The sequence below is a fragment of the Haliotis rubra genome, unplaced genomic scaffold (genome assembly GCF_003918875.1).
Source record: "Haliotis rubra isolate DU_JTF1 unplaced genomic scaffold, ASM391887v1 Scf286, whole genome shotgun sequence".
NCBI classification, from domain to species: Eukaryota; Metazoa; Mollusca; class Gastropoda; order Lepetellida; family Haliotidae; genus Haliotis; species Haliotis rubra.
Window position 1 is genome coordinate 601,339 of NW_025766953.1, and position 18,202 is coordinate 619,540.

General features: G+C 39.5%; 1 long non-coding RNA gene across 1 annotated transcript; it reads right to left on the minus strand.

The window, feature by feature from the left end:
- Positions 1-186: 186 nt before the first annotated feature.
- LOC124281635 lies at positions 187-17,894 on the minus strand. Its single transcript, XR_006899950.1, has 3 exons — positions 17,880-17,894; positions 12,199-12,216; positions 187-304 (listed from the first exon to the last, which is right to left on the minus strand). It is a non-coding gene; the product is annotated as an uncharacterized LOC124281635 (long non-coding RNA).
- Positions 17,895-18,202: the final 308 nt, after the last annotated feature.

Here is an 18,202-nt window from a genome sequence, read left to right on the forward strand (position 1 = left end):
GAACATTAGCCCTTCAAGCTAAAGAGGCCTGCTTTCCCTTTTATCAGCTTATTAGGAAATATCCCTTAATCCCACTGAATATAATTACTCAAATATTTGATGCCAAAATAACACCAATACTTTTATATGGTTCTGATATATGGGGATATACTGTAAGAGATGACATTGACAAGTTACACAGCTCTTTATGTAAAGGCACTATATAACACAACACTTCTCTAAAAATAAATTATGCATTTCTCTCAATAATACTAACTATCAGCCCTCAGGGAAGCTATTATCTAATTTATTCCCCAAAACATTACTCATCTTAAATGAAAAAGTTCTAATGAATTAATGCAACGTTGCATTAAATCGACTCTCGCGTTTTCTACAGACCGAACATTATTTCAAGCGAACCCCATAAAGTCATGTCCATTGCAGGGCTCTTTACGAATATTCTACGATCAAACATGTGATTGAAACCAGTTCGACAACACCGCGTGCTACAGTTTTCGATGTACGGAGCAATTGTTTACATTCCATATATGGCAAGTGTTGTCTGTTTGGAAGCTGTTCGCCTCGAAGTTTCAATTATCGATTTCAGGCAAGTGGTAAGGGATAATAAGTCTTTTATTGCATCAATAGGAAGCAAAAGTGAGTGCATATGCCCCAATATATGTAATATAGGCCCAAACTATTGTCGAAAATGTGTGACATAGTGCCTTTAAGAAATATCCCGGTGTCAGTAATTTTGTATCCAGTACCGCTATACTTTGTGAAGTTGGAAGATGAATGCTATGTATCAATTATGTTTATAGATGCATTAAATACTGGACAATGCTATTAACCGCTATCCAAAGACATGTTATTTAATGCTTAAGTCATATTATGACGATCATAGTAGTGTCAGTTGGGTGTCACATGTTCGTATCTTGTGAATGGAGACTGGTTTTTCATACGTATCGATCCCAAGATTGTGGAGATTTAACTTGCTTTATGCAATGTTTCAGACAGAGACGTAAAGATATTCAGTATCAAATATGGCAAAGTAAATTAAGCTCATCATTATTTCTACATAATTATTGTGCTTACAAGATTGTTCTTGAACCAGAGCTGTACATTTTGAAACTTACCCCGAATAGAGATCTACTACATATTCTGTGTATATGAGCCATAATCTTAATGTACAGCAATATCAATGTGATAAAAATGTAAAAATATTGAATTACTGAAGTGTGCAAAATGTAATTATAATGTCATCCAAGATGAATTTCAATTTTTACTGGTTTGTCCATACTATAATGAAAGCAGAAAACTGTTGTTACCAAGTTATTTTTATACCTATCCCACACATGAAAGGTTTACTTTGTTAATGTCTCCGCAAAATTAAGAATGCTTAAAAAATCTTGCAATCTTTTTGAAGCGAAATCTACCAATGGAATTTGTATTATATGTAAATAATCACTTTGATGTCCATGAGCACTGAAATTATGTACACACACTTTTGGCCACGAGGCCATGAATACGAATAAGATTCTTCTTCTTCACTTCATTAGGACGCAGTTTGTATGTAGATTTATTTATGTTGAATCTGTCTCTTATTCCAGAATCTCAGAGTGTGGAATAATCGTTTGTATTAGCTTTCGTAATGTTTAAAAGCAAATAAGGATATACAAATTATAATTCATCCAATTATTCCCTGAAGTCATGATGTCATGATGACGTCATCATGTCATTGACAGCGACATGTTCACTGATCAGAGCAGTACAAAGTACATCAGTTATATGCTATTACACTAACAGTTAAATTTCAGCATGCTGTTTATCACAGTTCGAATAGAACCTTACGTTGACTGTTACAGCAATATTTACTTTCGTCCATGGGTTTGCCCTTATAGTTTAGTTTTAGTTCAGTTTATAAGAAGCGTACATGCATGAAATAATTCATAACATGTGTATGCATATTTATGTATTAACAATTTAACACTGGCTGTTTTTGTTGCTTTTTTTGGCAACGATCATAGGCATTTAATATGGAGAACAAAGGTCATAGAGCTGCATACTAGTTTGTACACGTGCCTGACAAACATATACATTTTAAATATATACAAAAAAGATGTGCGAAATGGATGTGAAAGAATCCCCAAAAAGTACATACTCGGGGCTTAGTTTAGCGAAAGGGAATCTCTTGGCGCAAATGTTTTAACACTTATGACACCTCTGGTACCATAAATGGTACCATATAAAGTGCAACTGTCTGTGTTTGTAGCTTGTGTGTTGTTGCACAAAGACACACCTGGCTTACCACATCGACAATGAAAGAGTGAAGGGAATGTGTTTATTATCACGGTGGCTCTAATCGAAGGGAGATTACTCTCATTTATTGGGCAAAATTTGGAGACCTTGAACTCTGACAGCACACACGCTTCCTCAATAATGACAATTTGTTGTCCGATTGAAAACATGACAAACAAAGTCAAGTAAATATTTATATCAGGTTTCAAAGTATATTTCTTTGAAGTTTTATTTAATCCATGCAGTGGTTAGTGCGTTGGCATGTCGGAGTACATTGTGTGTGTCCCTCCATGTGTATATGGCTGGTATATTGCTACGTGCGGAGTAAACACACATTCACACATTCACTTCGTTCTAGAGCTGAAGGTGAGTGAGTGGTTCGAGTCCCGCTAATGTCATAAGAAAAGATGGCACTTGTTACCTTGTCTGGCGTTCGGTATTACGGAGGTAAAGAAAGAATTAACTGAATCAGAGTGAGGGTTCTGTGTAGCTCTACCAAGCTGTGAATGGTATCTCAGTATGATAATACTATAAAACCTTAATTTGCACAAGCTCACACACGCGCGCGCACACGTACGCGCACACACACACACGTGAACACATACACACACGAACACCCGGATCCACGCACACACTCTCACACACATACACGAACACAAACATGTACACACATTTTCTCTCTCATAAACACACACGCACGCATACACACACATGAACACTCTCTCACACGCACGGAAGCACGCACACACGGAAACGAACACACACACGTGAACACACGAACACACATTCTCTCACACACACGAACACACACGTACGCACACACGGACACGTGAACACACTCAAACACGAACACACACATGAACACACAATAATTTTGAGCGCGACGATAAACCCATCTCTCCTCATCTCACCAACATCATCAACGACACAACCTCAGACTGTACCATTTAAATTCACATAGACTTGTCGAAGTCCTTACTATTTGGTCTTTTCAAATTTGTTCAACAAGGATACAGTTTTCGCGACATGAAGTGCGACGGTTGTTGGGCTGTACAGGGATGTAATACACCATCGACGTGAGCGAGACCAGCCAGACGACACAGAATCAATGAAGTAACAATTGAAGTCCTGTCCTAACTGAAGGAGGAAAGTCAAGTCGAGAGACAGTTCTATGGCCGACATATTGAACTTAAGTCACAAGAATTATTGGTAGCAGACGAGAGGTGGGATAGCAGACGAGAGGTGGGGTAGCAGACGAGTGGTGGGGTAGCAGACGAGTGGTGGGGTAGCAGATGAGTGGTGGGGTAGCAGACGAGTGGTGGGGTAGCAGACGAGAGGTGGGGTAGCAGACGAGTGGTGGGGTAGCAGACGAGTGGTGGGGTAGCAGACGAGTGGTGGGGTAGCAGACGAGTGGTGGGGTAGCAGACGAGAGGTGGGGTAGCAGACGAGTGGTGGGGGTAGCAGACGAGGTGGTGGGGTAGCAGACGAGTGGTGGGGTAGCAGACGAGAGGTGGGGTAGCAGACGAGTGGTGGGGTAGCAGACGAGTGTTGGGGTAGCAGGCGAGTGGTGGGGTAGCAGACGAGAGGTGGGGTAGCAGACGAGAGGTGGGGTAGAGGACGAGGTGTGGAGTAGCGGACGAGAGGTGGGGTAGACCTCAGTGTAAAAATGTCCGCTGGAAATGCACAACTGGAACTGATGGAGAGAGATAAATTCAGATATCAATTTTAAAAAGACCCTTGCTTAAAAACCCTCACCCAGACTGACAAGTGACCGTCATCGGCGACCGTTCATCATTTGGTAGGGAAGGGGAATTTTAAGCATGCAATTTTGTTTCTATTTTACTTTATTTTTTTAGTTTTTGGGTGCGGGTGGGGTGAGGGATCATATCAATGCTAATTCTGTTTTCTTTTAAGTTTGGTCTGTACCACAACCCGTCCTGCTTAAACAGTGGATTATAACGTATGTAACGCCCAACGTCACAATGACACTGTCAGCTATTTTACATGGCTAGCCCCGGGCCTCATTTTCGTCCAGTTTACGCTTAACAATTGGTACAGGGTACATATTCTCTGTAAGCTACAAAAACACATATGGACATGTTAAGAGCTAAACATGTTGAAAAATGTGTTTAGATGGTTCGTCACGCCGAAGACCCGGGTTCGAATCCCTACATGGGTACAATGAATGAAGCCCATTTCTGGTGTCCCCCGCCGTGATATTGCTGGAATATTGCTAAAAGCGGCGTAAAACCAAACTCAGTCAGTCAGAATTTAAATACTGAACATGGTGACCTGGCGTATGTACCTGATATACTGTTCAAAGCGGGGTTTACCAAACACTCTCACTCAAGAAAGTGATCCGTCAAATATGAAACTGACGTACCGACCCTCGACAAAACAGATCCGGCCTTAAAGACAACTCACTCACTCACTCACTCGTTACGTTATACCTCCTAAATCATTCATGAACTTCCTTTCATCAATACGTCTCCGATGTCTGATAACTAAACCCTTCCATGATAGAATATTTGTATTTAAAGTAAATTTATATACATGGTTGGTGGCCTAATATTTGGGAAACATATAAATTGCTTCAAAAGATAAATTAAAGAAGCGTACGGATGTTTATACAAGTATGATTAGTGACAGGTTGTCACAGGGCTCCAGCTCGAGTCAGTACATTCCAAAAGGTTCGACTAAGTATATATCATTTAAACTGTGTATGTCTGTGTAGAGTGGCCGTGTCGATAATATACGATAAGCCATTTCTTAACCCAGACTGGGTTTTGGCAGAGGATTTGATGTATATGTCTGTCAGTTAAGTTAACCTATTTGGGCTGAATTAGTCTGATTTATGGGTGTTTATTGGTGTCTGAGGGAGATATATTTTCAAGGAGATGAAAAACTAACCTAAATTCTCATTTGTCTTATTACATATTATACGGGAGTCAAATATGACGTCGCGCCATCGCAACCCACCGGAACATTAATCAAAGGGAAGCAACTCGACTTCTTCCGGTTCCTCGTCCCTTGTAAGGATGAATAGATTTGTAAACGTTTCTCGGGTTACTTTTTTCGAACTGATTATTCAATCGGGACTTTTTAGTTTGAAAATTAGAAGAAAATGAAATGAAAGCTGTCAACGAGTGTTTTCTGTGATCGAGAAGCAGCCAAAGATCAGCCTTAAATGTCTACAATACAGTTATCTGCAGTCTATCACTAATTCCCCTCTGTTTAACATGCTTTATTGGTCTCACCTTATGGGTTTTTTTTAATTAATTGTTTGCGGATCCGCCTGAATATGAGCATACGTTACCGACTGTAATCATCTATTGAATACAGTGTTTCAATGTGGCAAAATTTGGCTTTTGTGGCATTCTGTAAACACAAGAACTATTTAAATCCCCGAAGTCAGATTCATGTTTATATCAACCTAGTCATGTCTGTTGACCGAATATGTCAGAAATAACACCCCTTTAACATAAACTAAATGTTTGTCTTTAGAAACCCACGATGTATGCAGAAACCTATTGTTAATCTACGCTCAAGAAATCCACAGAAGAACACGATGCCCTGGATGTTTGTTGGTTTCTGAGCACTCAGCAATTATTCCCGCTGTGTTACAGATCAGACAATCCGGTCAGTATCCGCCACATTCAAACACGGTCCATGGTTTCATGGGGAAACGTCTATAATAACCCATGTCGTTTGTGAGAATAGGAAAACCAGGCCCTAAAGATATGCTGCTTCATTCCTGTTCGGCTTCTGGTATTAAGAGGGCTATTGCGATCCTGAATATGTAGGTACACAGCTATGATGTCCTGTGCACGGGTAAACAGAGTGGGAATTGATGGGATTCCCCGATAAACCACAGTGGTAAAAGTAGTCCGCTTTGGTGGACGCGGCTTAATGTTTTACTTTTATTGGGAAATGAAATGCTGTAACTCGTAACCAGTGCAACCAGTCAGAATGCAGGAATTACAATGGACAGAACAAAAATGTGATTATTCGTATCCATACATCGAAGGTGACAATCATGACACTATCAAACAGTGTAGTTTGGGGTAATCATCAAAGACAATCTGTGGGGAATCTACATCTGGTCCGCAAGACAGCCATTGACAACTGACCAATGATTCCGCGGTGTCGAATGATGATACACGATCACACATTAATGTCCATCCAATACACAAAAGTCAGCTATTGAGAACCCAGCAATGATTGTGTGTGTCGCACATTACTGTCCATCCAATACACAGTAGTCAGCTATTAAAAACCCAGAAATGATTGTGTATGTCACACATCTGTCCACCCAATACACACCAAGTCAGCTATTGAGAACCCAGTAATGATTGTGTGTGTCACACATATCTGTCCATCCAATACACAAAAGTCAGCTATTGAGAACCCAGCAATGATTGTGTGTGTCACACATTACTGTCCATCCAATACACAGTAGTCAGCTATTGAGAACCCAGCAATGATTGTGTGTGTCACACATAACTGTCCATCCAATACACAGTAGTCAGCTATTGAGAACCCAGCAATGATTGTGTGTCACACATATATGTCCATCCAATACACAGTAGTCAGCTATTGAGAACCCAGAGCAATGATTGTGTGTGTCACACATATCTGTCCATCCAATACACAACAGTCAGCTATTGAGAACCCAGCAATGATTGTGTGTGTCACACATTACTGTCCATCCAATACACAAAAGTCAGCTATTGAGAACCCAGCAATGATTGTGTGTGTCACACATAGCTGTCCATCCAATACACAGTAGTCAGCTATTGAGAACCCAGCTATGATTGTGTGTGTCACACATTACTGTCCATCCAATACACAAAAGTCAGCTATTGAGAACCCAGCAATGATTGTGTGTTGTCACACATAGTCTGTCCATCCAATACATATATAAGTCAGCTATTGAGAACCCAGCAATGATTGTGTGTGTCACACATTACATGTCCATCCAATACACAAAAGTCAGCTATTGAGAACTCCAGCAATGTTTTGTGTCGCACATATCTGTCTATCCAATACACAGTAGTCAGCTACCCAGAAATGATTGTGTATGTCACACATCTGTCCATCCAATACACAGTAGTCAGCTATTGAGAACCCAGCTATGATTGTGTGTAGTCTCACACAATTACTGTCCATCCAATACACAGTAGTCAGCTATTGAGAACCCAGCTATGATTGTTTATTCAAATTAGTGTGAGGCGATATTGTATTACAAAGGACACTTTAAATGCCCAATTTGAAATTAGTGATTCATTATAAACGATAGCTGACGTAAAAATAATAACACACATTACTGTCCATCCAATACACAGATAGTCAGCTATTGAGAACAAATAATATTCAGTCAGCTATGATTGTGTGTGTCACACATTACTGTCCATCCAATACACAAAAGTCAGCTATTGAGAACCCAGCAATGATTGTGTGTGTCACACATAGCTGTGGGAGTTACACGGCACGTCATAACAATTTACAACAATATTCAGTCCTGTCCATCCAATACATAAAAAGTCAGCTATTGAGAACCCAGCTATGATTGTGTGTGTCACACTTTTACTGTCCATACAATACATAAAAGTCAAAGCTATTGCTATTGAGAACCCAGCTATGATTGTGGTAACGGCGAGAACCCTTTGCCACAAGTTCGGTTTTGTTATCCACCAGTCAGGGCACATATCTGCTGATCCAATACATGAGAGCAGTAGTCAGCTATTACGATGCAATCTGATGCAAGATTTGTTGTCAGTTTTAATTGCCTTCATATGTGAAATCAAATCAAATATGTATCACAACACGAATATCATTGCAGAATACAGCAAATATGTTTAACCATGATAACACCGTGTCTTGTTTTTCATTTGCCAATAGATCGTAGTTTCACAATAGCTAAGGTTCCACTATCCCAAGTTTTGTTTCTCATCATCCGTGTGATTTACGAACACTTTGCTCTTTGACAAAACTGTCACGACCTCCAAGATTCAGATGCAGTGTAAAAACGCCCAGTTAGGCAAACTGTTCAAGAACTGGTAACCGCCATTGTCCATTTCAATCTTGTGGGCTCCATTTGATTAAAGACAATTGTCCAAAGACATCAGCATACTCACACATTCACCACACTGTCAAACACGTATCAGTTCATCATCGGATTAACCATCAGTCTTGATATGAATATTAAACATTGTTAATGGTAATTCCGTGCAAATCGCCAGGTCCCACGTATCTTTCCAGCACGAGCAAGAATGAAAAGTGTTCACTAGCCAAGAGAATGTTAGGAGTTGTTATGAATCAACGGAAGAACCGCAAGAGTGAGTGAGCATAGTTTTACGGGGCGTTTTAGCAATATTCCAGCAATATCACGGCGGCAGACGCCAGCAATGGGCTTCACACATCGTACCCATGTAGGGAATCGACCCGGGTCTTTGGCGTAACGTGCAAACGCTTTAACCACTAGGCTACCCTAACTCCCAAGAACAGCTAGAAGACACTTTGGGAACAATCGTTGAATTCAATCCTCAAAACCTTCAGCAACATACGAAATGAACGCAAATGCAGTGTGATATGGTTTGAAAAATAGTTTGGTGACATCTAGCCACCAGGCGCTGAAATAATTGTTTCGTGTTGTCATGCAATACGAGTTTCTTACGAACTGCTCGTTATGAGCTGATTATGTTCATAATGACGAGAATTAGAATCTCATTACTGTCCCAATTTAGGATGTTCACTTGTATGTAATTATTAGCAAATTCATAAGAAGATTATATTCTCATTTGAATGTGCCATCATACCAATATCCTGACGAGTTAAAGAAAACTGGATCAGGTAAAACATGATATCAAGACGTTACTCAGATGAAAATGAACGCCACAACACTGCAAACTCATCGTCCAAACACCTCCTTGATACCTCACCATCGAGTCAACCATTCTTGCTGGTTTCTTTTAAGCCTCCAAGAACAATGGCAGCCTATCTTTTTCTGCCAATCAGTTGAGCAAATTTCAACGCATTCGAAGATAAATTCTCAAACCCAGAGTTACACAAAACGGTATAAATGTATACTTATCACAAGTGCAGATCGATTCTCATGCTGTTGATCACTGGTTTGCCTGGTCCAGACTCGATTATTTACAGACCGCCGCCATATAGATGGAATATTGTCGAGTGCGGCGTAAAACAAAACTCACTCACTCACAGGTATTGTTCTACTTTTAGGGAATGGATGTGATAACGGGAAGACAACGATATGCGACAGTAACGACACTACCACGACCGCGTCAATACGTGGTATTTCGACTGCATGACAACTGTCTATAAACCATTGCACAGGACTGATTTATGCAACATACGACATTGAGCCTAATGAAGCCTTGAGATTTTAGTACCACCGGCATCTGGCTTAGCTGCTGAATTAATGGTCAGCGGATCCTGCGGGTATAATCAGAAGCTGAATTATGATTTGGGCATGTCAGACGCAAGACCAAGTATATAACATGACGAGGGCTGCAGAGTTATGATCTTCCCAGACACGTCCTTGACCTACCGGTACAGTTATCTTGTGATTAATCATGGAATGAGAAATAGATAGAAATTATAAAATCATATTAGTGTTCAGTTTCAGAGCTGAGGTAATCTGGATTTTCCAAATCGTTCTAGACTTGCATTTGATTTTCTGTTAATGTATTCTCTTTTGTCTGATAATGATAGGAATTACAGAAATGGCAGCAACCTCGGACTACTGACTGATGTAAACGTTAAACATATTTGATGATATTAAGCATCAGGTTCTAGTTTTTGTTAGTTTTGAATATAATGGAAGTTGTTAAAATGTGATTAGATAGCGTATATGTTAATGGAATGCATTTATATTATGTATCTATGCATCATACATATCATACGTATTCGTAATCCATTCCGTTTGGAACGAGAGTGTTAAATAATCTGAGCTCTGTAAACCTGACTCAGTGTTACAAGTCTTCTGCTGGTGTGTGAGATGACGTCACAGATGCACGCTGACCAGACAGTGCGTGTAAGTATATGCAGATATATGCGCACCCAAGAAATCGACCCGTGAAGACCCCAGTTAGAATTGGTCTTCAGTAACCCATGCTTATTGTAAAAGACGACAGACGGGATCGGTCAGGCTCACTGACTTGGTTGACAAATGTCATCGTATCATAATTGCGTAGATCGATGCTCATGTTGTTGATGACTGGATTGTCTGGTCCAGAGTTGATTATTTACAGACCGCCGGCATATAGCTGGAATATTGCTGTGTGTGGCTTCAAACAGCAAACCAACCACCCAACCCAAGCATTCCATTCAAGCATCCCAGGTCTTCACAGCGAGCAACAAAATGTCTCATTTTGATCCAACGTTCAAGGCGATGACCATTCTCTCAACCCCCGGTATGCCTATTCTTTAAGGTTACTCAGCTCGTTTCTAGTGTTGTCATGGGAATACAAGACGGAACCGTAACCGTGTTTTAACTATCTGTTCTTATTCTGCGTTTTTACATTCATGAGCAATACCAGTTGTAAATATTCAAACCTAAAATCCTTATACCTAGCTACCATAATTATTCTATAAGAAATAGTCGAATGAAAAACTAAAAAATAATTACAGACTCGATCAATATGGGAAATTGGCCCTGAACTGCGGGAATAGAATGTCTGTGGTTGGGGCAAATGCTCGAAGCCTATGAATTCCAAAAACACGTTAGAGACTTCTTCGTCAAATCTACCATAACGAGCTTGTTAGATTTACCGCCCAAGATACTCCAACACGCGGTCGCCATTTGTGCATCTCATCACAACGTATCAGGTCAGTTTTGGGTCACAGTGACCCTTACACTCTATAAAATAAGCATTAACCATCCACTTCGTACCTGCCCTGAAGTCAAGCAGATAATGTTACCATGACGACAGGGGTACGACACAGGTTATGGCTCCGTGTCTGTGGCTGTTACCATGGAGATCTATTCTCATATTAATGATGGTGAACATGATTATGGTGTCGACATAACACTTTGTCTACACGTAATCATGCGCTTAGAACCTTTTCATTTCATTTCACTGTGTCCTGATGTATAATGTGAGGTGGTGGGGTAGCCTAGTGGTTAAAGCGTTCGCTCGTCACGCATAAGGTCCGGGTTCGATTCCCTTTTCTGATGTCCCCCGCCGTGATAGCCGTGATAGTTTTCGAATATTGCTAAAAGAGGCGTCAATTACTATTTAGGTGATATATCTTCGTAGATGTTTCATATCATAATGTGACATTGAGCATTTGATACCGCTAAATTTCATTCGAAACAAATGTGTCAACACTTACTTCAGCTGTGTCGGGATCATAGCTACATTACTGACAGTGGGGTAAACAATGACATTCACTTTTAAACCACAGGTAATATACAATGGATATATGGCTGATCTTGCTACACACATAACTGTCTTTCAGTAAGCCTACACATTAGATGACGAAACTGTCTTCTCGATCCTACTCTGAACAATATAATACACCCAATGTGAAACATAAGGTCTGTACAACTTCTATGTTCTACCATGATTGAAGGCTATGGTTAAAGGGTTGGTAGCACAAATACCGGATCGACTTTCGCACTGGGTACACTATTTGGAGTTAATTCTCGGTGTTATCTGCTGTAATGAGTGAGTGAGTGACTTAATATTTAACGTCACATCGGCAATATCTCAGCCATGTCGTGACGAGAACATATTTGACATTGAAATGGAATAATTATATGATAAAAACCTGTCGACGAAGGACAGTAAAACAACTAGAATATCACAATTAGAATTAAAACTATCGTGGAAAGTTAAAATTAATAGCAATAGTTGGACAATACAATATAAAAACAGGCTATAGATCGCCAACAACTGAAGGTAGATCACCATACTAGGAACCATGGGGACTTACATTACTTTTGCTACCTGCATGGAGCCTAGCTGGATTTACACCATCCCTTCAGCCGCTGGCGATTGTAGGATAATTTAGCCGAAATTTAAAACAACAAAAATACTACGTTTAAAAACTTGGTACGTGAAAACTTTACTTTGAAAGTTTTTGGGACTTACGTACCCTCTCAGGAGGACAATAATTTTACGCTACTTCAACCCCTTTGAGGATACAGCCACTAACAATCTAAGTTGAAAATCTGAACTACAAATTATAAAACCTTATCTATTTACAAAACATATATCAAAATTCATTTAACAAGTCTATCTCTTTTACAAAATCAATGATTAAATGATAATTAACTTTATTAAAAAGGTCCTTTACTGTTTTGATATTGAAATATTTTTCCCTTATGATGGAGAATTCAACACAGTCAAGCAGGACATGCTCGACCGTGGTTCACTCATCACAAGGGATACAAAACGGAGGATCCTCACCTTTCAATAGGTATGCATGAGTATATCGTGTGTGGCCAATACGACATCGTCGTATGATGACCTCTTCAAATCTGGACTGACAACCCAAGTGTAACCGATAAAGGGTTTTATTCATGTAATTTGTTAATACCTACTTGGGTGTCCCTCTTCTTTTGCATCAGATCACGGATGTAGGTTCTAATGCTAGCTTTGTAATCAGAGTATGGAATAAGAAGTGGTGTCACAGATTTATTGAGTCCTGCTTTGGCAGCAAGATCAGCCATTGTATTCCCAGAAATGCGAACGTGGCTGGGTAACCAACAAAAGACGATGTCGCATTGGCCAGTAGCAAACTCATTATACAATTCAATAATTTCTAACAAAAGTGGATGTTTACAAGAAAGATTTTTAATAGCCTGAAGACACGAAAGAGAATCGGAAAAGATGATGTATTGTTTATATTTACGGTGTTTATTAATACATGTATATACTCATGCCAATAATGGTTGTCACCCCCTTCAATTTTTTTAATTGGAGAGGGTGTGTGTGTGTGGGGGGGGGGGGGGGTGACAACCATTATTGGCATGAGTATATTTAAGAGCTGTTAATATGGCGTTAGCTTCTGCTGTGAAAATAGAGCTGTTATTTGGTAGTCGAGAAGATATTGTTCTGGATCCAATGACAGAGGCACCTTTACCGCGCCACCATCCTTGGACCCATCTGTAAATAAGGATTTGTATGTATTATTTGTATTTCTTAATTGATTATATTCTTGTTTATATTGTAATTCATTAGTTTCAGATTTCTTATACTTTGTCAGAGTTAGGTCAACTTCAGGTCTCACCAGTTGCCAAGGAGGAGAAGAAAGAAGATGGGAAGGAGATATATTTCCAGCTCAATGCCGGCAGCAGAAATGAATGCTTTAATTCTTAGCCCAAGAGGCGGAACACGAGAAGACTTTCTGTTGTATAAATCCTCATAAAGAGGATTGAAAACACTGTTAAATGCAGGATTAGACTCGTTAGAATAGAGTTTTGTTATATACTGTAACGATAATTTAATACGACGTTGGTTAAGGGATGGCTCATCAGCCTCAACATAGAGACTATCAATAGGAGAGGTTCTAAAGGACCCAATACAAAGTCTCAGGCCTTGGTGATGAACAGAATCAAGTAGTTTTAGGTTGCTTTTGCAGGCTCCATCATATACGATGGAGCCATAATCAAGTTTCCAGCGGACCAATGATCGATATAGGTGGAGGAGGGTAAGTTGATCCCCTCCCCACTTAGAGTTGGAAACAACTTTCAACAAATCAAGGGCCTTCAGGCATTCAGTTATAAGGGATTTAATATGCGGCAAAAAAGTTAAATGGGTGTCAAAAATTAGACCCAAGAACTTGGCCTCCTTGACAACTTTGATGGGAGTGCCATTTAAAGATAGTTCTGGGTCTTTATGCGGCTTCTTTTTTCTACAAAAGTGTAGACAATTAGTTTTGGACTTGGAAAATTTAAAGCCGTTTTCAAGACACCATTTATTTTTTTTATTTAAACACAACTTCAATTGCCGTTCAATAGTATGCATATATTTACCACGACAAGAAATATTAAAATCATCCACAAAAAGTGATCCATCGATTGAATCGTTTAAAACCTTGAAGGCCGGGTGGGACAACTTAGGAACGGCCAGCGAGTCCTAACTTGACACATAGAAGGAAGCGAGCTACAAAGACAATTTTATATCATTGGAAAGATGTCGAGGAGATGAAACCAAAAAGTTCATGTGCTAGTGCGCTCACGTGTTCATAAGCTCACAAATTGGCTCTGAAAATGCATTATTGCAGAAATTTCTTGCAGAATCTTTTTTTCCGCAGACGTTCTGGCAGAACTATTTTTTCCCGAAGAAATTTCTGGCAGACTTTTTTATTTCACTACCAGAATTATCTTAATTATCAAATTAGACACGATCTTTGGATAATTTAATATGGACTTTCTTCAAATGATGTTGTTTTCTCCTTTCTTCAACTTCAAGTGGGAGGGGAAATGGTTCCCAGAAGTAGATCGCCGTACAAATCTTACAAGGCATATTTTAACATCTTATCAAGACGTACTGATTTCTTTATACATCGTTTATTCACACTCTGTATAACATGAATTTCATTGGGCTAAGTTGCAGTCATCTCTGACATGAGTCCCGTTGTCCCTTTGGTACGGTTTACCACTGAATTGTATATTGCAGATGTGTACTCTTGAAACCACAAGGAAGCCATTTTTCAAACAGTCTTGCAATAATCGAATCAGGATTAGGTGTCTTCCCCTTAAGACGACATTTGGTATTACAGTGAAAATCCTTTGATGTTTCGCCGAGGTAGACTCATGTTGTTTTAATGGATTTGTGAGGTGGGTTATACTATAAACTGAACTGCATAACGAAATCGGTGTTCGATTTCATGATATCAACTCACATTGTAATATGAACATGATATCAACTCACTGGTTGTTGATTTCCATTGGTATCAATTTATGCCCTGAACCCTATGTAACCAATACGATGTTAAGACACCACCACAAGTCCTTCATGTGCATCGAGACTGGTAGATTCGCTAAGCCGCCTATCCCACTAAATGACAGACTTTGTCCACTCTGGCCCCTGTATATCGAGGATGAAGCCCACTTCACCATCACGTTTTTAAATTGGCCCTGAAAATAGATCATGCGTTTATGCAGAAAAAAAAAAGACAAATATTTTTTTTTAAAGCAAAATCCTCAATGCCACCTTCTACTTGCTTCCAAAATGCATCTTATGGCGAGAAGAAGAACCTCACTTTTGATATAGTATATATAGTATACATATTTTAATATGCTTATATCCATGTGTTTTGTGTCTGTTCATGTGGGATATATGTGTGTGTAAGGTGTGTAGAGTGTGATAAAGCAAAAAACAGCCTGAGTGCGTGCAGTATGTAGTAAACTGTATGTGTGTATATGTATGTGTATGTATGTGTGTACCTGTGTATGTATGTGTGCACCTGTGTATGTATGTATGTATGTATGTATGTATGTATGTATGTATGTATGTATGTATGTATGTATGTATGTGTGTGTGTGTGTGTGTGTGTGTGTGTGTGTGTGTGTGCGCGCGCGCGCGTGAGTGCGTTATTGCGTATGTACGTGTACATGTTTGTGCGAGAATGTCATAGCGTAAGCCTGTGATTGTGTATGTGAGTGCGTGATTGTACGATGTGTGTGAATGCAGGATTGCGTGAGGGGTTGAGTGAGTGCATAATTGCGTGTTTGCGTGTGAGTGTGCACGTTTACGTCAATATGGTGAAGTGCTTTTATAACTTTTGTGTGATTAAAATATCATGTTATTAATCTGGAATGTATGTAATGGTGTGTTTTATTTGTATTCTCTTATTTTATTGTATTACTGTGATAATGCTTGTGATTTTAGTGTCTCAGAGGCCAAATGGCCGGGTGCTGTTTGTGTTTAATGTATGTCTGTAATGTAATGTACTGTATTTTATTGCAAAAGCACGTGACACTTTAATAAACATTTTCTCTCTCTCATCAACATGACTTAAGCAGTTCAAATCCGCGGACACAAGCCCTCCATCAACAGAGATGAAGGATATCTCATCCCATCTGCATACAATGAACTGATAGCAACAACTTAGCAGAGCATTCCAGCCATGTATATTTTCTACCTCTTGGACATTTGACTTCCTCCTGTTGTCACTGCTTTATTACCGCTATCCTACAGTTGTTGTAGAATACATGACATGTTATATAGTTGTTGATGTTAATCCCTTTGATGCATTCCTACATGTTGTTTAACTTAATCCCTGTAAAGTCTGATCTGTGCAAAGAGTGGGCACCTGCTCCTTTTGATAATTATGATTACCCCTCTCTAATAGAATTTTGTCAGTTGTAATGAATTATAGTAACCCTTATCGTAGATCACCCAGCCTCCCATTCATGCATATAATTCTTTTTTTTTCGTATCTTAGTTATTTCAGTCATGTGAAAATTCTTCTGACAACAGATATTTGCTTGGACACGAAGCCGTTGCCTACCTTTTCCTGTACCACATAAAATCTGCATGGTATGCCGGTTGATATTGTTATTTGAAATCGGCAGACTATGCACACCTGTTGTTGCTGCAGGACAAGAAATATTTCCGATACGACATTGTAAATACTTGGGGGTGCAGTCAAATGACTTAAATATATTTGCGCATGCTGCTTAAGTATGTCATATCTGTGTAATACCACAATATACATGGATAAACTACCAAACTATGCATCGTTTAGAAAAAAAAGTTCTGAGTTAATGCCTTCCTACAATCAACAAAATATCATCATCTGGTGTTCAACTGAACCGACAAAACGTAATGGATAGAACCCAAAAGACATTGTTTTGGTGTATTCCCTGAGTGGCCGCTCTCTGGATTACGCAATTGTTAATTGCGGTGGCCACCAGGGACAACCGAACCAGGACGGTGGCCGCTTATAGGGACAGCCCGTAAACAACCAATTACTAGTATAAGGTGTGAAAACAATTAGATTTTCTCGGGTATTGTCACTTTGAACAGTGATACATTGTCGCTTAGGTATTACTTATCATCTCAGCTCGGTACGCTGGTCATGTTGAGCGTGTTGATGGAGGCATTTCTAGGAATATATAGATGATCAAATATTGTTATTATGTATCTAGTATGTGTCCAAACACTGACCAATCAAATTCATTATTAGGAGGTTAGAGTCTGCAAAAGACAAATCTAGAGAAGAGTAGGTGCCGGTTGCAGGGTGCAGATAAGTGCTTGAATCGTCATTGTATATACACAAATCATTATTGGAGATAAAATCTTCCAGTATTTTACCTTTTGAGTTATTAGTGTTTGTACCACCCCAGATCGGGTTATGGCCATTGAGATCACCCATTATAATACAAGGTTTAGGAAGTTGGTCATAGAGAGCTTGAAAATCAGACTGCTGGAGTGTTGAAGAAGGCGGAATATACAGAGAGCATAGTGTAAAGGTAACGTGAAGAGTAAGTCTCACTGCAACGGCTTGGAGATTAGTTGTGAGTGTTACAGGACTATGGATAACATCCTGCTTAACAAGTATTGAAGACCCTCCAGTGGCCCTGTCACCCGGAGGTGAAAAAGAATTATATGCAACGAACTGACGTAAATTAAAAATATCTGTCTGCTTCAGATAAGTTTCCTGCAGACAGAAAGCTGATGGTGCAAAATCTTGGACTAATAGCTGTAACTCATTAAAATCCTCTACAAACTTAATCCTCTACAATTCCACTGTACTATATTTTTGGAATGGACTATCGTTTAGGTGGGTTGATTGGGATCTACCCCGCACTTTCTTTGAGGGCGACAAGCTATGTGCCCTTGGATTGGTGTGATCAGATACATCCATTTCCTCCAGTGATCCAAACTTGTTAAACAATTTTATTTTATTATCTGACCCTTTAGGTGTTCGATTTGATTTGGACGTT